We start from the raw sequence: 27,781 nt of genomic DNA, 5'->3' as shown, positions 1-27,781 counted from the left end.
GGAGGAATCTGAGAAAAGCTAGGTTGGATGTTATGTTGGGGAATCAGGCAAAATGAATCATCCTTTTTGGAAAACATCTTTATTAGAGCTTTCCCTTCAGAGACATTGCAAATAGAGAGTGGGACTAAAATACTAAAAGAAATACGGAAAATTTTTAATACCCTTGACAGTGTCATACTGAGTTCTCACAAACTTTAACATTTATACCATGGAGGAATATTTATACAAGGAAATATCTAGTACAGTGATTGTGAAAATGTAATTGAAAAAAAAAATGTCTTACCCTTACATTAGGAGACACTGAAGATAACTGGAATGTTAATTGTGTAAATTGTACACTCACTCAATGTACTGATCTAACTGCTAAATATGTCATAATTGTAGAGCAATCTTCCTTTGTATTATTTCCTATAAATGTTTCCCATCTCTGGTTTCATTTCATTCATCAGAATTATACAATGATTCAGAACCTCCACAGAAAACCATGCGCCGGGGAGTTTTGATGACCCTATTGCAACAGTCAGCCATGACATTGCCTCTGTGGATTGGGAAACCTGGAGACAAGCCTCCACCCCTGTGTGGGGCTATTCCGGCTTCAGGGGATTATGTAGCTAAACTAGGTAATAAGGTAGCTGCTCAAGTGAAAGCTGTGGATGGGGATGAGCAATGGATTCTGGCTGAAGTGAAGTTGCCTTCCTCACCAACAAATGAGGTGGATGACATTGATGAGGAAGGCAAAGAGAGACACACCTTAAGCCGAAGACGTATCATCCCACTACCACAATGGAAGGCCAATCCTGAGACAGACCCTGAAGCTTTATTCCAGAAGGATCAGCTTGTGCTGGCATTGTAGAAGAGCATTCATTACACATAACTGCTGAAACAGTAGACCAATCAAAAAGATTTACAGGCTTGCTGATAACCTGGGATTATTGCCTTTGCTTCTTTAATAGTTTCAAGCACTGTTTTTGCTATAGCATTACAATCTGAAATCCAGGCAGTTAATATTTGCTGACAAGCTAGACAGAAATGTTGCTTTAGCATTCCAGACACAAGAAAATGTTGATAGAGATTTTAGCAACAAATTAAATTTATTTGAACAATCAATATTCTTCTTACGAGATGAGCTGCAAGTATTGAAAACAAGACTATCAATGAGATGTGATTGTTGATATTCCTTTATCTGTGTTACTCCTTTAATATACAATACCACTGACTCCACTACATCATGGAAGAAGATAAGTGCATGACTCCTAGGAGCTTGGCATGAGTCTAATATTACTTTAGATATCTATCTATCTCTATATATAATCACTTCTGATATCAAAAATGTGCCCATACCTGAAATTGATCCAGAAGGAGTGGCAAAATCTATATGACTGATGCTTTTCACAGACTTAAATCCTTTAAAAATAGATTTCTTACACTCTTTCATGCTATAACATATATATTGTTTTTAATTTTAATTTGCTTTTGTTTTTCCTTGTTTTCTTAGAATAATGATAATCCTGTTGAAACCAATCTTAGTTGACTTGTATAAGTTGTGAAGATGTGGGGAAATCAGTTCTAAGTCTTTTGGAAGACTGAAGCAAGGCAAAGTCAATTATAGGATTTTATGGAACATGGCAAGGGCTGTTCTCTCGCTGGTGATCCATATCAGAACTCTCTTAGGTTATTTACTAGAAATATAGAGATCGACATGACCAGACTATATTTTATCTAATGGAATAAGGAGCCCACTAAAAGAACAAAAAAAGGAAAAGTCTTGATTAATAGTACAAGGAAATATCACATTCTTGGTTGTACCTGTGGTATTTTATACATCATTGTGTGATGTATAACAGAGAAAAACATATTTATGGTGGGGTAGAAGAGGGAAACTGTTAAGAAGTCAAGTCAGTTCTATGCTATAAACTTAAACTCATCTGTTCCTATTCATTTCTCTCACTTTCTTCTACAAATTTCTACCAGTTACCAGCAATACAGTAACACATTGTAGATTTCTTCTTTAAAAAGGGAAAAAAAAAAAACAACCCTACATTTATATTCATTAAGCTCATATAATGTATTATCTAAAACTACCAGATTTTTTTTCTTCTCTTCCTAGCTTTAAACATTCAATTCACACAAAATAATAAAAACAATATTCTCAATATTCTACAGAAAATGAATCCATATTTGTTCACACAAACCAGAAAGGCCCCGAGTCCAGTCTAAATAGCTTAATGAAAGCACTAAGTCTAGCTGGCTTAATTAAAAAATCTTTCAAATTGGAGTCAGTGGAAACAAGATTAAAAATTTTGGGAGCAGGAGGAGTCTTCTGGTAAGATTCTTTCCTCAGCAGACTCTAGAGTTGTTTCTCTGCTAAAGGACCCAAAAGCAGGGAAAGCTCATACAAATATAAATAAATAAATAATGAAGCCTTTGAGCATATAATATCAAACAGAGTAACTGAATATTATGACTGTCATAACAACTGACAAACAACATACTCAAGAATGTAAAGGTAGCTTGCTGCTTCATTATTTTGTCTTTTTTTAACATTAAGAAGTTATAATTTCAATAGTTAAGAAGCTATATTCTTTCAATTAACAATTTATCTGTATATCTTCCATAGATCTCACAATAGACAAACCACTTTATAAATCAATTCATCTATATAGTATAAACCAACTATTAAAACTATTTTCTTATTCTCTTAAACTTCCATAGACTCAACCAAGTTATAATCACAGCTCTTGAATGATTGAATAAATTATGATGTATGAGTATAATGGAACATTAATTGTCTGTAAGAAATAACAAACAGGCTGATTTCAGAAAAGCCTGGACAGATTTACATGAACTGATGCTGAGTGAAGTGAGCAAAACCAGATTATACATAATTAACAAGATTATGTGATGATCAATTGTGATGGACTTGGCTCTTCTTGGTAATGCGATGATTTAACACAATTTCAATAGATTTGCAATGGAAAATGCCATTCGCATTCAGAAAGAGAATTGTGGAGACTGAATGGTATCTTCATTCATATATATATATGTACATTTTTTTTTCTTCCTTTCTTACGATTTTTTGGTTTGCTTTTTCTTTCTCATGATTCCCCCCTCTTCCCTTTTGGTCTGATTTTTCTTGCACATGACAAATATGGAAATATTTAAAAGGACCACACATATAAACCCATTTCCAACACAAACTAGATTGCTTGCTATCTTGGAGAGGGAAAAAAATTTGAAACACAAAGTCTTTCAAAAATGAATGTTGAAAACTACCTTTACATATATTTATAAAAGACTACTGAAAAAATTTTAAAAGTCTATGTTGAAAACTATCTTTACATGCATTTGGAAAAATGAAATACTATTAAGAAAAGTTGAAATGATAATTTAAAAAACCAAATCACCTCCCTTTCTTTAATACCAAAGTAATAAAAATCTACGATTGCCAAAAAAGTTATTTGTAAATAAATTACACTCAATCTCTAACAAGACTACAGAGGTTAACCCCAAAATTCCTATCAGGATATTTTCAGCATATAAAATCAAAATTCTTATTGAACTTAAAAAGATTATGTCACCACCATCACCACCACCAAGATACAAAAATCAAAAATGAATGTTGTAAAATTATTTTAAAAAAAAGGTATGGAAGAGAGAGAAAATAACCCCTGACTACACCTTTGTAATAGTGGGATGTTATGGGCCAGAATTCTGTACTTGAAACAAGGATTCTTACAAGGCATTAAGTCAGTGGAATTGATAAGACAATGGTTATCTAGCTTAGCATGGTGATTAACAGTTCTCTAAGTTCAGTATGATTGAATGAATCTTACAACAAATAATGGTTCCCTAATAATATAATGACTGGCTTATAGTCAGTATGATGAATGGATTTAACTGCAATAGAGTATACATGCTGAGACAAACTCAGTCAGACAGATTTATTTCATCTCCTGCCTTTGTGGTGGCTGGAAGCTGGCGTACAAGCTCTCAGACTGGCAGACTTCAAGAGAGAGACCATCGTGGCGGTCCTCCTGCTTCCCCCACAGAAACCAAGACACATTCTGGAAGACCTCATGAAAGCTAGCCCAGGCCCCAAGCAAAGAAACTAGAATGTGAAAGAGATAAAGAATTTGGACTTTATCCCTGGCTATTCTCGTGATGATTACTTTACTGAAACGAAGGCTGGTCCAGAGACCTCCAAAAAACAAACCGGAACACTTCAGTGGGAGGTCCCCAAGTATGGCACACTTCACATATTTTCAGACTTTTTCAATGTACTGATGAGTAAGATTTTTTTCTTCTCTTTTCTTTAAATGTTATTTTACAATTTTCTGACATAGGAAGGGAGAGAAGGAATCCTGGGAGAAAATTATAATGCTGTCTAAAAAATAGAGCCAAAAATAAAATCCTTCTTTTAATTTCAAATGTTAAAGAATTCTGTAAGTTGGGAAAGGGAACATCTTCCTATCTTGCTTCTAATGTATTCTCAACTGACCATAAAAAGGAAGGTAGAAATAAGACTATCTTTTGAAAGCTTTGAAAATTTCAGTTTAAAAACTTAATTTTCTTTACCCCTTTTCTTTGGCTGATTAGACCACAGGGGAAAAAAAAAAAACGGTAACAACACAGTGCAAAAAGACACTGTTGACAACATATTCTACACATTGGGATATTTTCTCTTTCACCTCTCATTTACAATGAAGCTTAGTTTCCTTTAAGGCTGAGAGGAGAGAGACAAAAAACTAGCAAAAGCAAAAAAGCTTCTAAGTTTTACTATTGGTACTTACCTCCCATGAACCAGGACAAGGGAGCAGTGAGACTCAAAAGGCTACGCTTATACTTCTTACAAGTTCAAGCAGTAGATATACTGGATGAATCTTCCAAAACTGTCAAAGAACTAGAAAAAAAAAAGTCACATAAGCTAACAGAGAATTTATTCATTAAATAAAAGGAAACAAGAGTAAGATTGGTCTGAGTACTATTTTTATTATACATGGTACAGCTACATATGTTTAATAGCTTTTCTAAAGAGGAAAAGAGGTATCTAGCAGAATAAAAATTTCAAGGTTCAAATTTCAACATTCTGTAATTTCTCTTTACTTTCTAAAAGTTTGCCTCACATGTATCCTTTTGATTTTCTAAGAGTATGTTTGCCACAGTAGTTCCTTTATCAATGTTTTATATGGTTCCATTGGAATAGGCTCCATCAGGGCTTTCATTAGTTTCAGTAGGGACAGTCAATCACAAAGAGCAGAAAAACAGAATGTGGTTGCTCATCCAGCCAGGTGCAGGGGGCTTGGGTAACGTTACACATTTCAAAACATCTGGGGCTCCATTTTGTCTTAAGTCCCCACCAATGGTTAAAGAATATTTCTCCCATCCTTCACCCCCTGAAGATAATCATTGCCTTATTCTACAAATACCCATTACAAGCAACTTTCTATGACCATCTATTCCATGATGGTATTTGGTTTTGTTTGCTTTTACAACAATAAAACCCCTTCTTTTGAGAAATGAGTCTGGTCTCTTGGTAATTTTTATTGCGAAAATCTCCAATCCTATTGCACCAAGATTGAGAAGATCTTACTTTTATGCCTTCATTATGCAAGTTATTAAACTGCCCTTACAGAAAGAGATGGTTTAGACATATAAATTTTCATTGGCAATATTACTTGTGATAAAATAAAAACACCCAACTCTGAGGAATGGATGAGCTAAAATAGTATCATTTAAATATTATTACTCCATATGGATTATGAATTCAGAAAAAATGGTAAAACTTGTATGAAGTGATAGAGTGAAGAAAGCAGAGATAAAGAAATATTAAAACAAAAAACTAAAAGTTAACACAACTAAGAAAAAATATGAGACAATTGGTACCAAATGATCAACATTAAAGTATACAACTTATATAAATAATATAAAGTACAAAGTGTTCTGATAATTTTCATTTTGCTTGAATGTCTTTGGAGTGAGGATGCTGTTTCCAGAAATTAACAAATATTTATAATGCATCTACTTCCAAGCCAGAGACTGGAAGATGTTAATTAAATTGTACCTTAAATAAAGAGAGGGGTTCTCCAATGCAAAATGGGAAGTGAGAAGGAAGTACATTTCAGTGTGCAAAATAGTGAAGACATTTTGTGAATATGTCAGAGAGACAGACAGAAAAGGCCAGCTTGGTTGCTTGTGAATACAAGTACACAAGGAGAGCAATTGCCAATGGAGTGATGTGTTTAAATTTTTAAAAGCTAAACAAAGACACTGGAGTTAAGTAGGAAAATCGGTGTAGAATGGAAGAGACTAGATATAGTTGAGGAAGAGATCAATGACTGAAATATTTATTTAAGTGATAGCCTAAACTGAAATGGTAGTAGACCGAAGGGATCAGACAAGAAATGACAGGATTTGCCAACTGACTGGATGTGAGGTAGAAAGGAGGAATGAGTGACAAATTTGATACACAAAAATTGTTTTGTCAAGGAACAAAAACTAAAAGTGAAAAAGAGAGGACAAAGGAAGCAAAGAAGGAATGAGGAATGGGATCATAAAGAAAGAGAGCAGTGTACCTGCACCTCTATAATATGAATGTATAAATGAGTGTAAATGTCTGACTCATGAAACATATCCTTATGAGTGCTCATGGTCTTCTCATCTATGATCTCTTCACAAACTGCAAGGATCTTCACAGGTCATGTACTATTTGAAAGTAATCCACTCTACAATATTATAAATGGAGATTGACTGCATTATAAGAAAATATGCTCTGCCTACTAAGTCTACTTCTACTCTTGAAATCCATTAAATACTAATTTTTCCTTATATCCAGCCAAAAATCTAGATTTCAGTTTCATATGATATACTCTCATAGAAATTACATTCTAACCAAACTAATTCAGTGTTACCTTTCACAAGTTATTCCATTTCCTAATCCATGATTTTATGTATAAGTTGCCACTTTTCCTTTACATTCCCTTTGCTGATTCAGTTTAAGCACTACCTCTTACAAGGTCTGTTCCTGATTCACCAAGTTGTTGGTGCTTGTCAAAAAAGCATAATCTTTCATGTTCTTTATATGTAGATACATGTACTTTCTTATCTATGCACTTCTCGTTTTCCTACCCTCATCTCCAAACTACTTGAAGGTACAGAATGAAAATTTAAATTAAATGTCTGCTTGTTTTGATCAGCTAGCCTCTTGGTAACTTCTACTACAAGGGGTTCCCAGGAGGCAGGAGTTTAATAAGAATGTATTATAGGTCTGGGAGTTAGGTCAGCCTGTACAAAGGCTGTGGCATATTGATATTGAGTCTATAGGTCTTTTTTAGGTGGTGATAGAGCAATGGGAAATAATTTTGGAAAAATAGGCTGATATTCCAGTCACTTAGGGGCTAAAAAAATATAAACAGGTAGTTTTCAAACAGAAAAAATATTTCTGGAAATTATCAAAATACAATCCAAGAAGATAAACATGGAAATAAGCCAGTTGTGAGCTTCCTTTCACACTACCAAACTGGCAAAAATAAGAAAACATGGAAATGTGGGAGGAAATGTAAAAAGACAGACACACAGGTCAGGTACATATTGATATATTCTTGGCAGAGCTATAGGTTGGTTCAACCATTCTAGAAAATAAATTGAAGCTATCCTCCTACCCTTTGACCACTTCACATGTCCCAAAAATATCAAAGAATGAGAAATGATCCATATTCATATGCACAAAAATATCTACAAAAATATTTGTCCTGTAAAAATTTGGTTAAGTGGAACTCTATGAATTGAGATTGGCTGAACAACTTGCAGTATATAAACACAATGGAACATCACTGCACCATAAGAAATGATGAACTTCAAAGAAAATTGGGAAGATTTGTATGAATTGATAGAGTGTAATGAACAAAATTGGACAATATATAATAACTATAATAATATGAAAGCAATTAAATTTGAAAGAATGACTGCATAAGTAAGCATGATTTTAGGAGATAATGTATGTAATGATGAACTAGCATGAGACATACATTTTCACAAATGACAAATGTTAATATCTTTAACTATTTATTGCAAAGGGACTGGTTACTGGCAACAAAAGAAATGATCAATAAAACAAAGTTCCTATATTATTTTTAAAAGATAGGCTGAAAGGGCTTTAAATGTTCTGAGATAGCTGGATGGCCCAGTAGATAGAGGACTGGGCTTGGAATTAGAGACCCAAGTTCAAATCAATGGAAACTGATTCTGCATCAAGATGGCCACTAGATTAAAGTGAGACTACAGGGTCAATCAGTAAGAATAACCTAGAGGCTGAACTCAACAGAGGTTTTACTGTTGTAAAACTAAATAGAACCAAACAGCATCAGGGAACTAGATAGCTTGTGATGGGAATTTAAATAATGAGGTAAGTTATGTCGTCCCAGGGAAGGCATTCAATCATTGGTTGGGACTTATCAAGACTAATAAGGCTCTGCTAGGCTCTACAATTTAAAATATTTAGCATGACCCAAACTTCCTGTGCCTGACTGAGTAGACAGCTACATCCTGTTTACCACATCCCAAACCTCCTACACCTGGATGGCTGGGCAATTGTATCCTGTTTTTCTATTTCCTGCTCATGCAGGAACTAACAAAGGCCCTGCTAGGGCCTATATTTCAAAATGAAGAATTCTCACTACTCCATTTATTAGCTATGTGACACAGCAAGCTACTTAACCATGGCCTCCTACTGTTTAGCACAGTGTCTAATATATAATAGGTACTAGAACTTATTCTCATCCCCCTCCAGACTGTTCTGATGATTAAATGAAATATTTATAAAGCACCTAATATATAGCACCTTATACATAATAGTATGTAAATGCTAACTTGGTTAACACCAAGCGGTTAGGTGGTGAAGTGAATAGAGAGGGCCTGGGAGTCAGGAAGACTTATCTTCTCAAGTTCAAATCTGACCTCAAATACCAAGTGTGTGACTTTGGGTCAGTCATTTAACCTGTCTGCCTCAATTTTCTTATCTGTAACAAGAGCTGGAGTAGGAAATAGCAAACCACTCCAGTTATCTTTGAAGAAAACCACAAGTGAGTTCACAGAGAAGGGCACGATTAAACAACATTATTATTATTAAATGCTAGGAATATTTTTATCTTGGGGCAGTAGGGAGCCACTAATATGTTTAATTTCATTCTTTTCCAGGATGCATTCCAGACACTCTCTACAATAACCTCTAACTCTATGCCTATGTATGGCACATACATAATGGCCTCTCTGCACTTTTGGCATTCCTCTAGCTGGTTTCTCCCAGAACCTCCACTTTTAAGGAAAAAATCCCTGGATTCTATAGATGCACATGTCCACACCTGAACACCCACATATACACCCCTCCTCGGCTTTACTTTTTTACCATCTTTTCCCCTCATTCTCTTTCTCTAGAAGGCAGTCTTTCTTTCCAATTATATTTGTATTAATGAATACTAGTTGACCGATTTGAGCAGGAGAATGACTTAATCAGAACTCTGCCTTTTTGATTCAGTTGAGTCCAACATCTAAGCAAAGGACAGATTCTTTGGGTACTACATTAAATTCTTCCTATACTTATCAAGTTAATTCTGTAGTAGGTGGGCCATTAGAAGAGTATTCATATTCATAGCAATCTATTAGTTGCCGGTCCTTTTAAACCACTACTACTAACTATAAACCACAAACTACTAATCCTGACCTAGACACTACATAATAGTTCTGATACTGGACAACCCATAACTCTGAACCTACATTTCCTTAAGTGGAATAAAATTAATTTTATATTAGACTTTTTGATGTGTTGATTAACTTTGAAGAATTGTGTCTCACTTTTGCCCTCAAGATTCCAATCCACAACAAAAAAGCACTGAGGCAAGAGGACCCCTAAATAGTTTCAATTTACTGGGGAAACCAGTGGTATTTAAGAAACTGGATCCAGGATTCTCCTCTGCAGATGGCCCCTCTGCTTAGTTTTGAGAGGATTTTGCAATTTGAAATCATTAAAAATAGATCATGGCAGTACAGTTCTTTAGTTAATTCCAAAAAGGGGAAAGCTACAATAGTGGTCAAGGGAAGGAAGCAGAACTCCATGCTTGACCACAGGACAGAGCCATAGGAAATAAATCTCCAAGTTACCTTCTTGTTTAATCACTGACTAGGTAAAGAAATCCTGGGACTTTCCCCTGTTTAGTCACAGGCTAGACAACAGGACTTTGGGACTTCGGTATGAGACAATCACCTGGTACATTTCTATGCGTCAGAAAACTTTAGTTTCCAAAACACAACAACCAACAAGAAAATTGGGGTAGAAGGTTGGTACAATGAAGTAAGTTTTTTGCTATCCCGAATACAGGATAAAATGGGCCTATATAATAAATTACAAATCACTTAAACCATATAATCAATACACAGATATTGCTATCAATGTTAGAGTAATCATAACTCTTATCCTAACATTATCAACTATCAGAACTAACTCACACTCTATTAATACACTCGTAGGTACCCATTAAAGTCAAAATGAATTGATTAAATGCCAATTAAATTGAATAGGGACATCAAAATTATCTTCACAGCAGATTACCGCTAAAATATGACTACATAGTTTTGATATAAATGAATAGAAAACACAAGTGTTAAAGAGCATTCACCATCTCTGGAGACAGATCGCCCAATTCAAAACCTTAGGCAAGTCTCTTAAGTTAAAAAACAAGATGGCCTCTGAGATATTTTCCAGCTTCTAATCTGTAGCAATCAGACCATAGTAGTACTTGGACCATCTCAAAATGCAAATTGTAGTTTTCCTCCTAATTAGTAATAGACCAACACACACACACACACACACACACACACACACACACACACACACACACAAAATGCAAAAAATTAGTATGCTTCAAACTGCATTCAAATTTCCCCAGAGTAGATAAGAGCAAATTCACATATGACTCTGGGCAAGTCATTTAACCCTAATTGCCTCAGCAAAAAACAAAAAAACTAGATAGTCTATAACTTATTAGGACTTATTAGCATAGTAACTAAAATTATAATACTCTAGTTACTATTTTAGTTTAAAATATTAGATTTTAAGCACAACCACTTTAAAGAGCTTTTAATAAGCAAGTAAATAATTTATTTTAAATATTAAGTATCTACTATTTGCAAAGACAAAAGGCAGTCCCTCCACCCAAAAAATTTCCAGATAAGTAAAGTGTTTATGTATATAGATATATAAATACCTAATAAATGGAGCACTACAAACAACTGGAGGGGGTGGGAGGAAGGAAGGAATCAAAAAAGCTTGCATTTGAGCTGAGTGAGGCTTTAAGGAAATGAGAAATTTAGAAAAGCAAAGCATCCCAAGTATGCGATAGACTAGAATGTATGGAGAAACCCAATTAGGTTAGCTCAACTTGTTACATTAAAATAGCCTTAGTGACACCATTTTGCCTTTATCCTCCATTTTGTGATAAGTTTCAACTTCTTATAAATCATCTAATTTAGGAGAAATCAAAAGATTATTCCCTCTCCCAAATGTCACCAATTTAAAATGTCACAAAACTACCCTTTCTCCTCTTCACCTAGGTATCTCCAGATCTTTTTCACCAATAAGAAATTCAGAATCCATAATCTTCTTTTTCCTGTTTATCACTTCCAACAAATTGTAACTTTTTTCCCTTCTTTTTCTCTTTTCCTTCTCCCTCCTCACCCCCCACCCCTGAAGCAATTGGGGTTAAGTGACTTGCCCAGAGTCACACAACTAGGAAGTGTTAAGTGTCTGATACCAAATTTGAACTCAAGTCCTCCTGACTTCAGGGCTAGTACGGACAGGGTTCTTGGCTAACAAGAACCATGATTCCAATTAGCATCTCTTGCTAATAAATAAATTGTCTGTCTGGATGAAATTTAGTTTCTTTATTCTACTGTAACTGGTTCAGATTAATATGAAATTAGACATGAAAATTGAGTTTTGTATTATTTGTATATTATTCTAGATTTAATGGGAAACTACTGAAACTCCTTGAAAAAAAGAATAGCATGGTAAAACCTGCACAATAATTTGGAATATTAAATTGCCGACAGCATAGAAAATAAATAAGAAAAGACAAAGTAGGAGGATCAATTCTAGAAGGAAGGTTATTCAATAATCCAGGCTACAGATGAATAAGTTAAAGTAGCATATTGGCTATGTATATAAGAGAAGGAAAAAAAAAAAAGGAACTAATTATGGTGGTCAAAGTAGCAGACTATGGTTTTTGTTTTCTTCTCTCGTTTTTCCTCTTTTGATTCTTGTTTCACAACATGAATAATGTGGAAATATGTTTAACTTGATTGTACACTTACCAGATTGCTAGCTGCTAGGAGAGCAAAAAATTTTGAACTAAAAATCTTGTAAAAATGAATATTGAAAACTAGCTTTACGTGAAAATGAAAAAAGTAGAAAAAAATTTTTTGAAAAGACTTTACAACTGTTTGATTATGACGGCGATGCAGAGTTTAAAGCGCTCAAAATGATTCCTAGATTGCAAAAAGATAATAAGTTTGGGAGTCATCTGCACAAAAGAAAAATGATTCTGTGAGATGATAACAAGAGATACAGGACAAGGCCCAGAACAAAAATAAATTTCTAACTATATATAAATATATACTTATATAACTACATATATATATAAAATATAGTCACTTAATTCTGTAGTTCTTAACCTTTTCTGTCTTGTATCTAGATTTAAGCTTTGGCAGTTTGGTGAAATTCATGGGCCCTATTTTTAAATGTATAAAATTTAAATATATAAAATTACAATGGAAAAATTAAAATTCAACCTATATTATTGAAATATATATATATATATATATATATATATGTTATTTGACTACTTGCCGTCTAGGGAAGGGGCTGTGGGGAAAAGAGGAAAAAAAATTTGGAACACAAGATTTTGCAAGAGTGAATTAACTATTATCTAAGTATTATGTTTTGAAAATAAGAAGCTTTAATAATAAAAAGAGAGAGAGAGAGAGAGAGAGAGAGAAAGTCCACAAGTCCCAGTATAAAAACCCTTGTGTTACTTTATGCTTACTTATAAATTATTTATAAGGGCAACTTGGGGAGAGGGGGGCCCTCAGAAAAATTGGGCTTGGAGTCAAAAAATTGGTTTTTGTTCATTCGTGTCTAATTCTTAATGACTTCATTTGGGGTTTTCTTGGACTAACATACTGGAGAGGTTTTCCATTTCCTTTCCCAGTTCATTCTGCAGATGAGGCAAACAGACAAAAAGTGTCATATTTGACAATGAGATCATATTCATGGTATTTTTCTTCAGATACTTAATAGCTTCGTGACCCTGGGTAAGTCACTTTACCTCTGCCTGCATAAAACTGGGAAAATTAAAGGCAAATCACTCCAGTCTCTTTTAGCAAAAAAATCCCACAGACGGTATTAAAATGCTAAAAAGACATGGCATCCAACAAATCTTTTAGTAGTCAAACATGAACAAAAATAAAAATTCATAAAATTGTTCTATTCTCAGAAAGTTATATCATTAAACTACTAAAGGAAAAAAAAATTCTTATGGTAAATTAAAGATAACAAACAGAGGCAACAAACTGGATAGAGAGCTAGAACACAGAAGATCCAGGTTCAAGTTTAGCTTAAGAAATCATAATCAGATAACTTTCTAAGATTATAAACTGCTCAACAATGGGAGAACAGCTAGGCCAAGAGCCTCCTCAGTGGATTCTTCCTTACACCATTAAAACCACAGGTCCAGAATGATAAGTAATACATGTAAAACTTTAAGGGTTAACATTTAAATTTTTTAAATAGATTTTAAAGTAGAGTTAACAATGATTTCTTTCTTTTAAAGCTTATACACTTAACACCAACAAACTCTCCCCTACAAAACATACACATTCCCATGTTGATGACATGAAACATTATGTTAAACTCTGATATAAAACCATTCCTAAGTACGAAATATACGTGTTTATTTTACTATTATTATTATTATTCTGTTACTTGAGTATTACAAAATAAACTTGTGACAAGCTCTTACAAGTTTAAAGAATCAAATGCTATGCTTAATACCCCCCGGACGCTGATATAGGGGAAAACATGTTCGTGGAGGCAAGCCTGACAGTTTGCATACAAAAATACTTATGGAAAAAAGTTCCTTTACTAATAAAAATTATGTTCCTATATCTAAAAATCGAAAAGATGCATAAAATATCGATTACAAAAAGAATTTGACGTGAGCAGCAAATAATAAAAATTGACTTTACTCATTTTTCTCAAAAAAAAAAAAAACCCAATTCACAATCCCATTTAGAAAGTATTCCTTTAATACTAATACCATTCTTCTTCTGATCATATCCAATTTATCCTATCTGTAGTTCATTTGTAGTTATTTGCATGTGGTTTCTTAGTAGACGATGTGTAGGGAGTAGGAGAGGAAGAGTACAGACTTGTTTTCTTTGTAGTTAATTATTAGGACTTAGCCCCTTTCATAAATGCGCTAAGTGGCAGCTAGGTGGCGCACTGAGAAGTTGTGGGACGAGTCAAAACCCGAGTTCAAATTTAACCTCAGACAGTTAAGGGGATATGAGACCCTCAGCAAATCCTTTACCTTCTGGCCTCAAGTTTCCCATTTCTAAAACGGAAATATTAGAACCTACATCAGAGTTGCTCCGAGAATCAAGATATTTGTAAGGCGCCTGGCACCCAGTATGCCGTACTATTGTTTACATCAGTGTTTTGTTTTGCTTTTTTTCCTATTTGCCTGAAATCTTTTTCTCTAGCTGGGATCAGAAAAATTCAATAAAGTCACAGCTAACCAGCCAGAACCGGTATCTTACTCCAGGCCTCCCAAAACAATCCTGGTCGCTCTCTCCTGCCTCACGAACCCCACAAAGCGGCAGAGACACTCACGGGATCTCCGAGGATCTCACTCTCCACCGAAGGTTCCTGGAATTGGCATGGAGCAGGGCCAGGGCAGCTGCTCCCGTCCGAGGTGGCCCTAGGCTGGAATTCTGACAGGCACTCCAGCACCGGACCGAAAACGCTGCCGTTCTCGGCAGCACCCGGCTTAGCGGGAGTGGGACTCCCGACCCGGAGGGAGTTGGAGTGGCTGCGAATACCCCGAGCCCATGCCACAGAAATCCTCGCCGTGAGCAGCCGCAAGGGACAGCTTCCGCTTTGCAGGTCCAGTCCTATCCTCACCCCTCCCCGTCTCCAACTGCTCCCTCCCCCTTCCGGTGTCGGAGGTCCCTCCGGGCCTAAAGCTCGGCCGCCTTCCCCGAGAACAAAAGCTACGCTTCCCCCACCCTCACCCCAGGTTTCGGACTGAGACTAGAGTTCTTTACCGAACTAGTAGAGCTGCTCCTCCGCTGCCGCCAAAGCAACGCGGAACAGTACGAGAGGACAGCACACCGGAGAAAAGCAGCCGGCAGTCCCGGGCTGCCTAGGGTGAAAGTCAGGAAGAAGGAGACAAGCGGAAGCGGCACAGAAACACCTCTGGGACCCTACCGCACCCACCCAGACTACAAGCGAGACCTGAGCTTTCCCAACCCCCACTAATCCCGGGACCGCCCCCACAAGAGGACTAAGAGAGACAGGAAGACCTGGGTCCTAGCGCCCCCCATATTCGTTTTTGCCAGCTGCGAGTTGATTGTACCTAATTGTTTAAAAGTAAGACCTTCGGGGTAGTTTTTTACCTTTAGAGCCTGAAGATTTAAGAAGCTTAAATGTTTGAATGTAGATATTGATTTGGAAAACCTAGACTTCCTGATTAAAGGAAAAAGGCCATGGTTAGGATTTTAATTATGTGCGAAGGATTCTGATTGTGATTAATTAAATATGTTTGGTATTTTTGCTAATCCAGAAGAAACCATAGGAACAAAAAGAAAGTCCCAGAATCAGCCAAGTCCCATCACAATTTACAAAGATTATAGCTGCATTTATTGGCTAAAAAGCTTGCAACCTGGAACTGAGAGACAATAACTCAGCTGCTCAAAGGGGAATGGGAGTGAGGTATTTATGTCTAAGTGGGGGAGGGGAGCACATTAAGTGAAGAACAAAATAGGAGATATCAGAGAAGTAGGACTCCCGGGAGAAGACCTCTTCAAACATAGCAAATCAGAAACCAGATAATTTGGGGAATTAAATTGTCTGCTGCTCTTTCGATAAGGTAGGAACAAAGGTATCTGCTGCTCTCTCTGAGCTGGTCAAGACTGGTTTCAGCAGTTGTAAGCATCTCTTTGAGTTCAGCTGATGTTTACTCCTAAAGAATTACGGGTATGTCAAGCAGCTCAGAAATCCTCAGATTGTGTACTTATTATGCTACTCCATTGTCTGGTTCCCCTAGCTTGAGAAGTACAAGCATTTCAGAGCTCACATCAGAAGTGATCACAAAATAAGGAAAATGGAGTAAACTTGTTTTATTTTCTCTCTTTCTCTCTTTTTCCTCCCTCCTCCAATTAGAACAAAAAAACCTTTTCCCATATATACCTTATCTGAAATACAATCAGTGACTTTTCCCATGCATACCTTAACCAAAGTTGTCCTATGCAAAATATCATCCTAGACTATTCAATTTTCTTGCTCTGCCCATTCACCTGCTTTCTTTTTTTTTTTTTTTTTTCTTTTCTTTTCTTTTTTTAAAATCTTCTCTGTAGTGGTAAGTCCATTAACAGCAGGATTCTGGTCCAGGTATTACTTGAGATCTGCTCTGTGTTAGAATAAGCTCATATTGGCTCACATCTCTTCTTAATTGAAAGACTAGGTTAAATTTAGGAGAATACATGAAACAGGAACAAGGCATTTTGTTTTATTTTATTTTTTACTCTTTTTTTCTTTTAATTTTATAATAACTTTTTATTGACAGAACCCATGCCAGGGCAATTTTTTACAACACTATCTCTTGCACTCACTAATGTTCCGATTTTTCCCCTCCCTCCCCTAGATGGCAAGCAGTCCTATATATGTTAAATATGTTGCAGTATATCCTAGATACAATATATGTATGCAGAATCGAACAGTTCTCTTGTTGCACAGGGAGAATTGGATTCAGAAGGTATAAATAACCTGGGAAGAAAAACAAAAATGTAAGTGTTGAGGTCTAGCTCTGGGGTACCTAAATGAAATTAGGGTTAAGGTCTAGTGGCAGGTATGGGGTACAGATTCGGTGCAAGGGGGTCTAGTAGCGGCGCGAGTTCCCAATAAAAGCATTTATTGGCCCAGAGAGCTAGATTGATAAAAGAGGTTTATTATTAGATAAGCAATGTTAAAGTATAGGGGAAGGTATAGATAAGGAGGGCACTGGACAGAGGGTCCTCACATGGTAGCCATGTTTGGAATCTCTGCAGAGAGGGGTTCCCAGTGTGGCCTTTTTATAATAGGAGACTTAGCTCGAGGGGCTTTCAGGTGTAGCCCCAAAGTTGGCTCATATCCGGGTGGGGCTGGGAACAGGTCAGATCTTCTATTGGAATTCAAAGGGACCAGGATTTGTGAGTTAAAGGGCAATTTACATTATTAACTAGGAGAGGGTGGGAATCTAGAAAGGAATCTTTCCCGCATCATAAGTAGTTTATATTCATTTCCCCATGTTCTTTCTTTGGGTGTAGCTGCTTCTGTCCATCCTTGATCAATTGAAACTGAGTTAGGTCTTTTTTGTCAAAGAAATCCACTTCCATCAGAATACGTCTTTATACAGTATCGTTGTTGAGTTATGTAATGATCTCCTGGTTCTGCTCATTTCACTTAGCATCAGTTCATGTAAGTCTTTCCAAGCCTCTTTGTATTCATCCTGCTGGTCATTTCTTACAGAACAATAATATTCCATAACATTTATATACCATAATTTACCCAGCCATTCTCCAATTGATGGGCATCCATTCAATTTCCAGTTTCTAGCCACTACAAACAGGGCTGCCACAAATATTTTGGCACATACAGGTCCCTTTGTCTTCTTTAATATCTCTTTGGGATATAAGCCCAGAAGTAACACTGCTGGATCAAAGGATATGCACAGTTTGATAACTTTTTGGGCATAATTCCAGATTTCTCTCCAGAATGGTTGGATTCGGAACAAGGCATTTAACTCTACTATTTACCTCTTAACAATGAATTAAAGATATACTTGAAGTAAATACATATGATAATTTCCGCTATTTACTACTCTGTTTTGACAAGTACTTTAGTATTGATAAAACATCACAACTATGTTTAATATTGATGAGCATCACAACTAGGCTATTTACAATTCTGTGTTGCTAAATACCTTGGTATTTTGATAATTAAGGTGGGTATTGAAATGTCAAAGTATGGAATGTGTATTAACCATGGAGGAATATGTCAATTGAAGGTAGCTAGTAATTTTGTAACACTAACTAAAAGGTTATATTAAGCCTGGCATGCAAATTAATAAAAGAAAACTGAAAAGCATATCTTCTGCCTGGCCTTGGATATTCATTAAAGCTGGACTCCAACACTTCTCTATATAACCCACACCTTACTCTACTGGGGTTACTGCCTTCCTTAGGAAGTGCCCACCAGTACATCACCCCCTAGTCCAGTGCCCTTGCTTGTTTTAGAGAATGTCTGAACCTGAATTCTTTCAGAGATAAGACCAAGACACTTGCCCTGATACCCCAACAGTAAGAAATAATTACTAAAATGAAAGTATTAATATTAAGAGAAGTTGGGGAAAAGATGGTATTTTAGTTGGTACTTAAAGGAAGCCAGACAAGTCAGAAGGACTGCTATTGAGATGGAAGACACCACAACAGGAGTAGGGTCCCCGAGTCAGTGTTGTGGTTTTGGCAAAAGAATTTATACACTCAGTCTCCAGGTTAAGGGATAAAGATTTTATTACATCTGCAAGCTAATTTCTGAGGGAATTGTAACTAAGAGTCAGAAACATTACAAGTTTATTGGAAAGGTGTCACTGATATGCTAATTTTATGGCTTGAGGTACAATTAAGAAGTGGTAGGAGTAGGATAGTTCCCACCATTGGATTCTATGACTTACTGACCAACAGATTGTTCTCTGACCGCCAGCAGTGTTTGTGGTACTCCCAATTAGGGCTTCTCAGGAATTGGTGCATTTTCACACCTCTACACAGCCAGATAACTTATTATGCAAATAACTTGTTCTGGTGTTTCCTATTGATGAGAACCTCTCAGTTTCCAATTTTTTACCATCATAAAAAGAACTATTGTAAATATAATTGTACATATAGGTCCTTTTCCTCCTTTTATTTCTGAGGTATAGAATTAGTACCTCTTTGCCCAGATTACCTCATAGGAGGATTTCTGTAGCAGTCCCAACCCTGATCAAGGGTGAGAAATGAAGAGGCTGGACCTAGGAAGATGGTCAAGCAGGCGTCCATTTATTCAAAAAACCCTCAACTTTATATACCATATGCTTGCATAATATACTTACATAATCATAGGATATTGTGCATGCTTGACCACATAAATAACTTGCTTTTGTGTACCGATGTTTCCTTCCCACATCAGCTAAAGTGCATGTCCGCAAGGATAACACATCCCCTGATTTCTCAGGAAGGCTGAAACGCCCTTAGAGGGAATGGGGAGTCAAACCAAACATGTCAGCAGAGTTCCTTACTGGACTAAAGGGTTTTATACCTTGCCCAGGGTTCCCCTCTACACCTCTTGATGGATCAAAGGGTAGTTTTATAACTGGGGGCATAGTTCTGTTGAAAGTACATTTTGAAGAAATCATAACTGACTCCATTTTGTGCTATATTGGCTATTATTATGTTTTTTTTGTTTTTGTTTTTCTTGTCTCTTTCACTACCTTAGTCCTCAATCACTTTACAGCAACAAAACAAAACTAAGGACTGGGAATAGTCCTCTGAATTCACTTATATTTTTTCTCTAGTCTACTAAGGCTTTTATTGTAGAAGTTAAACAAATGCTAATAAATAACTGAATGATAAAGAAAATGCTAAAGAAGTTATGACTTTTTTGGTCAATTGGTAATTGGCTGTGTTAAAGATCTTTATAACAATTTAATATTCTTTTTACTTCACTAAAAATATCTTTTCAGATGTATTGTTCCCTACTTGATCTTACCCAACACTACTTTATTAAGCTCTCCTATATCATCTTCTTAGTCTTAACCAAAATTCTAGGTCCTAAGAAGGAAAGAGAATCTAGATAGCCACACAGATATATAATACATATATGTATTATATAAAGACCCTCTCATGGGAATATGACCTAATTATGATGAGACTTTATAATAACAAATTGAGCTATGGCTAAAAAGCTTCAGATGTTTATTGTCTTGAACATCATTCCCCTCCTATTTCCCATCACCTTTTAAATTAGCATTTAAATACTTCTTTTAAAGGTGATGATGTATAAAAAGGTGTTCTAAATTGCTATTCAGAGAAATGCAAATTAAGACAGCTCTGAGATACTACTACACAACTCTCAGATTAGTTAAAATGAGAGGTAAAGACTATGACAAATGTTGGAGGGAATGTGAGAAAACCAGGATGCTAATACATTGGAGAGCAATTTGGAACAATGTCCAAAGGGTTATCAAACTATGAATACCCTTTGATGCAGCAATGTTTCTACTGGATTTATGTCCCAAAGAGATCTTAAAGAAGGGAAAGGGACCCACAGTGCCAAAATGTTTGTGGCAGCCCTTTTTGTAGTGGTAAGAAACTGGAAACTGAGTGGATGCCCATAAGTTGGAGAATGGCTGAATAAGTTATGATATATGAATGTTATGGAATATTATTTTTCTATAGGAAATAATCAGCAGGATGATTTCAGAGAGGCTTGTAGAGACTTACATGAACTAATGCTAAGTGAAATGAGCAGAACCAGGAGATCATTGTAAGATTATAAAATGATCCAATTCTAATGGATGTGGGTTTTGTTGAGGTGTGAGAAATGAGGATTAAGAGATCTCTTGACAGCAATGGGATCTTCTGGCAGGTCTGCAGGAAAACCCCAATAAATACAGGCTCAAGGGTTGTGGCAAGAATGGGTTTATTTTGGGTCAGCTAGGTGGTGCAGTGGATAGAATACCAACCCTGAAGTAAGGAGGACCTGAGTTCAAATCTGGTCTCAGACACTTCATACTTCCTAGTTATGTGACCCTGGGCAACCCCAATTGCCTCAGAAAAAAAAAAAAAAAAAAAAAAAGAATGGGTTTATTTCACTAAGAGGACAGCTCTTTTAGTGGGCAAAATCCTGTTAGGATTATTTGCAAAAGTCTGGGCACACAACATTTGATATATTGGGTTTCTTTGGCCCCAAGATAGGGCCAATCTCCAGATGAATTTGAGGGACTAATTTTCACTCAATAGAGGATAATGATTATGCCCCAAGCCAAGATCTCCAGTTGAACTGAATGACATTACTTATCTGGGAGTTTCCCCTATGAACAGGAGGGTGGGGCTACTGTCTCACACAGTATGGGGGCTTGTTCCAGGATATTTCCTGTTCATAAGAGGTCTCTTCTGTACCGAATCCTTGGGCAGGTGCCCTCTGGAGAGTTTTCCAGTGATCCTTGGAAGCTGAGTGGCTCAGGAATTCCCTCCCCTTATCAGATAAACTCCCAAAGAAAGACTCAGAGAAAGCAAAAACATAGAAGTAGACTAGCAAAGATAGAAGATTAATTCGGCCCAGGAGATGAGCCAGTTGAGAAAAGTTTGAAATCTGTCAGGTTAGTTGTGCACAATCCAGATGAACAAGAACTGCTAAGGGAGAGACTCTCTGTAAGAGGATTTTCCTTTGCCAAGCAACTGGTAAACCACCTGGGTGACTGGAATTGGGAGAATTAGGCAGTTGAAGTGTGTAAAAGGCTCCCATTTTCCTTTGATATTGAGAAAATCCTAAGTGGTTCAAGTGTTCTCTTTTAATGTCCTGACCCAATTTCCCTAATTGCCCTATTCAGTTACTCTGCCTCAGATTATAACCATTCCTTCTTAATGTTAGGATAAAGGTCTTATATCTTAGACCTTAGGCTATAATGTTTGATGGGATAAAGTTCTTTATCCATTTTAGACATTATTAGAATATCAGGAGCTTCTCCAGTACCTCCCATTATGAAATTCTAGGTGCCTCCCTCCATTAGGTTATCCCCACCCAGGTACCTGCCCCATTATATCATTGTTCTTGTAACCCTATAAAAGAATCTTATATCTGACATTCACTGCTGGATTCTTTGAGACAATAGTCTCGTTCAGCCCTGGAACTAAACCATGGATCCATTTGGTCCCAGTAAATCTCTCCCATTTAATAAATTATTAAATTGTTCTCTAATCTCCATTTTGCTCAGTTTCTCCAGCATTACACAAGTCCATAAGAATTTTCTTATTTTCTTTTGGTAAGATTGGCAGATACTGTGAACCTTGGGGGGAAAAAGGTAGCTGGCTTCAAACCTATCTAGTGTCACAAAGAAGATAGCTCTTTAAGAAGAATTGGGATGAAGTACCAACATGTTGTTTTGCTTGGGTAGGTACCTTCTCACTCTGAGTATCTGCCTATCCCCTGGAAGGTTGGGTGTAAATTCAAAGGAGTCTTCAATACCCAATAGCCAACTCCTAAGGCTTTGGCTCTAGAACTTCCCTCCTTGCTTCTGTTCCAAGGTGGGGTTGAGAACAGGAGGAGCTTAATTGATTTAGAAAAGCTGTGTGTGTTTGTGTTTGTGTGTGTGTGTGTGTGTGTGTGTGTGTGTGTGTGTGTGTGTGTGTGAGAGATCCTAGTTCTTCTGTGTTTTAGTCATCTAATTTCAAAGAAAAAGATCTGGCTAGTTGGGATTTTAAAAGTGTTTGTTTATTTTATACATAATTGGACTTATACAAGTAGTTTTTAACAAGAGAGAGGAAGGACTAGTTTTGAAATAGGGAAAGTTTTTAACCGCCACACCAAAAAGAAAAAAATGGTATTTCTATGGACCTAGAACTAGCCAACTTGAGTCTGCAGAAATAGTCAAAGTTACAGAACTATTAAAATATTTTAATAGATTCTGGGATTTGATACTTCAGTTTTAAGTTGCTAGGCACTATCAGCTAAATTGAATTGGTCTGTTGTATTTTTAAATAGGCCTAATTTACATGATTAAAAGCCTTTTGAGGGCCAGAACTTGATTCTTAACAGAAAATAAGTTCAGAAGAAAAAACAAACAAACAAAAAAACTACACCCTTTCTGGGATTTTCCAAGCTTCTTAGATTTATGAAATATCCAGCCTATTGGTATCTCTGGCTAGTCTGAATTCTAGGGTTTTCACTGGTGTTCCAACATCTTTGACATGCACTCCCCCTTCATTTGTGGCATAGAGGGAGGTAGTCACTGGGGCCACAGATCTATAGCTAGACACCTGGGTTCAAATTTCTCTGACCCTCCTTCCCCGGTGTCCTAAGTCCACCAATTTCTTAAAGCCCTGTGGACGGACTTTAAAGGGCAGTTTTCTGCCACCTTAAATTTTGGAGTGTGTGTGTGTGTGTGTGTGTGTGTGTGTGTGTGTGTGTGTGTGTGTATGTGTGTGTGTGTGTATGTGTAGTTAAATTGAAATTCTGATTCTGGAGTTTTATGAGATTATTACTATTAATTAGTACATACTAAAATTGTGAACTTGTTTATTTTGGTATAAAATTTTATAAATATGTATGCATTGATATTGCAACATTGTTACTAGAAATTTAAATCTATATTTTATTTGATTTTAAGTTAAAATGTTTGGTTCTCTGGTAACTTACCACAGGTCACATGTTTGTATCTCTTAATTAGAAGAAATATATTTAAGCTACTCTCTTGCTTTCTAAATTGTATTTTGGGTAATTTGTAAAAATTGTGTGGCCTGTGCTTTAACATTGTCAGCCCAGCTGCATAGCTGGTATAAATTTTGTGAAATTTGGTCAGAAGTTATTTAGATATTACCTATATTCTGAATCTTAAGGTTTGTCTTGCTTTCTCTCTTTAATAAAGAAGTAAAAGCAAGAAAATTTGGCAAATAAGGATATGTGTAATTGCAGAACAAATTATACATGAAAAGTGTGTAATATGTCTAAAGATAAAAAAGAAGGCATTGAGGAGATGTCCCTCCGGGGGAGGATGCCTGGCTCCAAAATATTCATGTTAGATTTCAGTAAAATCACACCAGTGGGGATGGGTGGAAGCTTTTCCCTGGGTTCTGCTGCTTTAAGTGGGGTTAGTAGAATAACATTGAAACAAATTGTATCTAAATATGGATTGGTAGAAACTATTGATTCTGATAATGGAACATATTTTACTTCTAAGATTTTATAAGAAATAATGGAGAGGGATTGCAGATTGAGTGGCAATTCCCTGTACCTGGGCATCTGCCCTCAAGAAACTGATTACTAAATTGATGTTAGAGACTAAATTGCCTTGAACCAAATGTTTGCTTATTGCTTTGTTAAAGAATTGGAACTGTTCCCAGAAGTTATCTGGGATTTTCCCCATATGAGATTGGTTTATTTCATTTGGAAAGAAAAAGGGAAATACCCTCTTGAAACAAAGGATAAGTTTTTAAGGAATTATATATTGGCCATGTTCTCATCTCTTTTTAATCTTAGGAACCAAGGTGTTGGCAATTTCAGGAGTCCTGGAAGAAACAGAGTGGGAAAGACTTTACAGATGATTGAGACTGCAGTCTGGAGATTGAGAACACCAGGTTTAAATGACTTGTAGAGGAACCTCAACAATGGACTGTTAAGGACAATTTATAACCTCTAAAATTGACTTTGCAATTAAGTTTTGATGAGAGGGAAGATTATTTGTACTCAGAGGAATTTTAACAATATTTAGGAGGAGGGATGGAGCCAAGATCAGAGCTCTCCCTGATATCCCTCAGATCAACAGCAAATCAAGACTCTGAGTTGATTTTGGAGTGACAGAACCCACAAATATTTGGAGTATAATAAATTTCCAGCAGAAAATATATATATTTTAAACTTTTTATTGATAGAATCCATGCCAGGGTAATTTTTTACAGCATTATCCCTTGCACTCACTTCTGTTCCAATTTTTCCCCTCCCAACCTCCTCCCCCTCCCCCAGATGGCAAGCAGTCCTTTACATGTTAAATAGGTTATAGTATATCCTAGATACAATATATGTGTGCAGAACCAAACAGTTCTCTTGTTGCACAGGGAGAATTGGATTCAGATGGTATAAATAACCTGGAAAGAAAAACAAAAATGTAAGCAGTTTATATTCATTTCCCCATGTTCTTTCTTTGGGTGTAGCTGCTTCTGCCCATCTTTGATCAATTGAAACTGAATTAGCTCTCTTTATCGAAGAGATCCACTTCCATCAGAATACATCCTCAAACAGTATCGTTGTTGAGGTATATAATGATCTCCTGGTTCTGCTCATTTCATTTAGCATCAGTTCATGTAAATCTCACCAGTCCTCTCTGTATTCATCCCAGCAGAAAATATTTTGGAAAGACTTTAGAAAAGGTCTGTTTCAATCAAGCACAAAAGGAGGGGCTGAACGCAGGGAAGAATAAGGGACCAGGGTGATGTGGCATCCTGCAAACCAAGTAATATAACTGGAGGAATCCACAGCAGTGTTGGCTATTCTGTCCTAATTGCAAGCCAGTAAATCAACGGAGTAGTTGCAAAACATACAACATAAATACAAAAAGCCTCTGAACTCTAGAATAAAGCAGGACCTGGCCATGCCCATTTAGCACTGGAAGTTAGCACTGAAAATCAGCACCAACCCAGGACAACTACTGTGGCTTGTAGAGAAAGCTCTCCCCTTTTCCCTAAAAGCAGACCTCAATCTTGGGGAAAAAAATTGAACAAAAAAGCAAAAAGAACTCTGACCATAGATAGTATTTATGGAGAAAGAAAAGAAAAGATTTCAAACCCTGAGGACACTAAAAGCAGATCATCTCGAGATGAAGTTCAAAGGATGATATGAATTAGTCTCCATCTCACAAGGCTCTCTTGGAAGAATTCAAAAAGGATCTTAAAAGAGAGAAGAAAAGTAGCGAAAGGCAATGAGAAGTTTGCAAGAAGGTTTGGAAAAAGAAACAGAAATTATCTGAAGAAAGCTCCTTAAAAATAAATTTAGTGAAATGGAAAAAGCAAATAACTTCTTACAAAATAGACTTGACAAAATGGAAAAAAAAAATAACTTCTTGAAAAACAATATTGATGTTGTACCTGTTATTTATATTTCTAGAAAAGTTTATAGAGACTTCTTAATTGGAGGAAGTTGAATTAACATTTTTTTAGGATGAAGAAATTATTAATGCTAATTCTGATAGGGTTCTTTAAAGTGAAATTAGAACAGTATATTCTATATTCTATATGAGTTTTAATTGGTTGCACTGAGTCATTTTAAAACTGTTCCCATTGTTTAGGGAGATTCTGAGAACAGTGATCTATGTCTTTGTCCCTTTGAACATGGTTAATACTTGAACATGTTTTGATATAGATTGGTTATTAAGTATCTTAAAGTAAAATTATTTGTATAATGTTGAATTTAAAATATATCTACTTAGCTATGAAGATAAACTTCATAAACTTCAGACTCAGGAATAATCATGAATGACGAATCTCTTACTACTATCAATGAGAGTAAATCAATACTTATTTAGGATATGTAATCCTTGAGAGCTAAATAAACAGGAAAACTTTGAGTAATAAGACTTGCTGTTTGAGATAAAATCTCTTGGGACTATAGCTGATATTATTTGGAGTTTTGAATTCAGATAAGATTGTCTGATGTATCATTGAGCCAGTAATCCACCATCTGAAAGGAATATGCCACAAGCTAGTCAGAGGAATGTGATCCTGCTTACAGGTGAAGATTGATATCTGGGCAAGAGTTGGGAGGACAACCTTGGTTTCTGCTTAAGGTTGGATCCTTCTAAGTTTCCCAGTTGTATTCCTTTGAATAAGAACACACCTGATTATTCCTGATTGTTAAAATGAGGTAAGGATGCTTTGTCTTGTCATTATGTGCTTTCAGGCTAAGGCCTGAAAGACCAGTTTTTTATTATAATTATGTCCCTGCTTTTTCCTCTTACAGCAAATTTCTATAATCAGAGCAGGTGATTAATAGATATAAGATTTTGCAGTTTCATGCCTGAAAATAAGTAGTTATTATATCCTAAATTAGTAAGTTAATGAGTATTTGGCCCAGTCATCTATCTGTTGGTAGATGCATATATGATTCTTTTGGTATTTTTGTTATTGCTGATAAGCATTTTTATTTGTGAAAGATTACCTACTCTGAATTATTGGGGATACCAGTGGTTGGGGTGATAGATGAGCCCAGATGGGATTTGGGAGTAGAGAACCCCAATTTGTATGCTGAATAGGCTCATTAGACTCCAGGCCATAGTTGAAATCATTACTGATCAGACAACAAAGGCATTAGATTTATTATAAATTTGAGAGAGAATATAGTTAGTAAGGAAAGAGTCTCACAATTTCCCTGTAGAAAGGGAGTACCCCATGAAATTGGGGTATACCCTTAGCTGGCAAGCTAACTCTGAAAGGAATGTAGCACCCTAAAAGAATTAGCTATGGAGAGAAGTGGAGTCAGAAAGTGTAGTGGAATTAGGAGAGATACCTTGTAGCATGAGAAAAGGGAAAAGACATCATAAGGCAGAAGGTTATGGTGAGTAGACCCAAAAGAAGTAGAAGCCATGGGATGGCCTACAAATAGCTTTTGTAGGGAAATTTAACTTCAGGGACATGACTGAAATTTTCACAGAAGAAAGATTGAGCAACCTAGAAT

The 27,781-nt window shown here is 36.2% G+C and overlaps 1 protein-coding gene and 1 long non-coding RNA gene across 5 annotated transcripts in view; one reads left to right on the top strand and one right to left on the bottom strand.

Moving 5' to 3' along the window:
• The window catches only part of RESF1 (retroelement silencing factor 1), a 64,882-nt gene extending 49,189 nt beyond the window's left edge, over positions 1-15,693 (bottom strand). The window contains exons 1-2 of one of the 3 annotated variants that reach the window (XM_051962770.1): positions 15,373-15,693; positions 4,791-4,900 (exon numbers count right to left, since the gene is read on the bottom strand). The gene's annotated coding sequence lies outside the window, so the exon portion shown is untranslated. Of the gene's footprint in view, positions 1-4,790; positions 4,901-14,938; positions 15,036-15,372 lie in introns of those variants that run through there. The other 2 variants (XM_051962772.1, XM_051962769.1) reach the window with 2 other exon arrangements.
• LOC127538936 (uncharacterized) lies at positions 15,613-26,684 on the top strand. Of its 2 annotated transcripts, none has more exons than XR_007947785.1 (3): positions 15,613-15,697; positions 22,388-22,510; positions 24,596-26,684. It is a non-coding gene; the product is annotated as an uncharacterized LOC127538936 (long non-coding RNA). The 2 variants fall into 2 exon arrangements; XR_007947784.1 differs by lacking the exon at positions 15,613-15,697 and adding an exon at positions 15,872-16,196.
• Positions 26,685-27,781: the final 1,097 nt, after the last annotated feature.

This window comes from Antechinus flavipes, chromosome 5 (genome assembly GCF_016432865.1).
Source record: "Antechinus flavipes isolate AdamAnt ecotype Samford, QLD, Australia chromosome 5, AdamAnt_v2, whole genome shotgun sequence".
NCBI classification, from domain to species: domain Eukaryota; kingdom Metazoa; phylum Chordata; class Mammalia; order Dasyuromorphia; family Dasyuridae; genus Antechinus; species Antechinus flavipes.
This window is presented reverse-complemented; position numbering and strand designations above follow the sequence as displayed.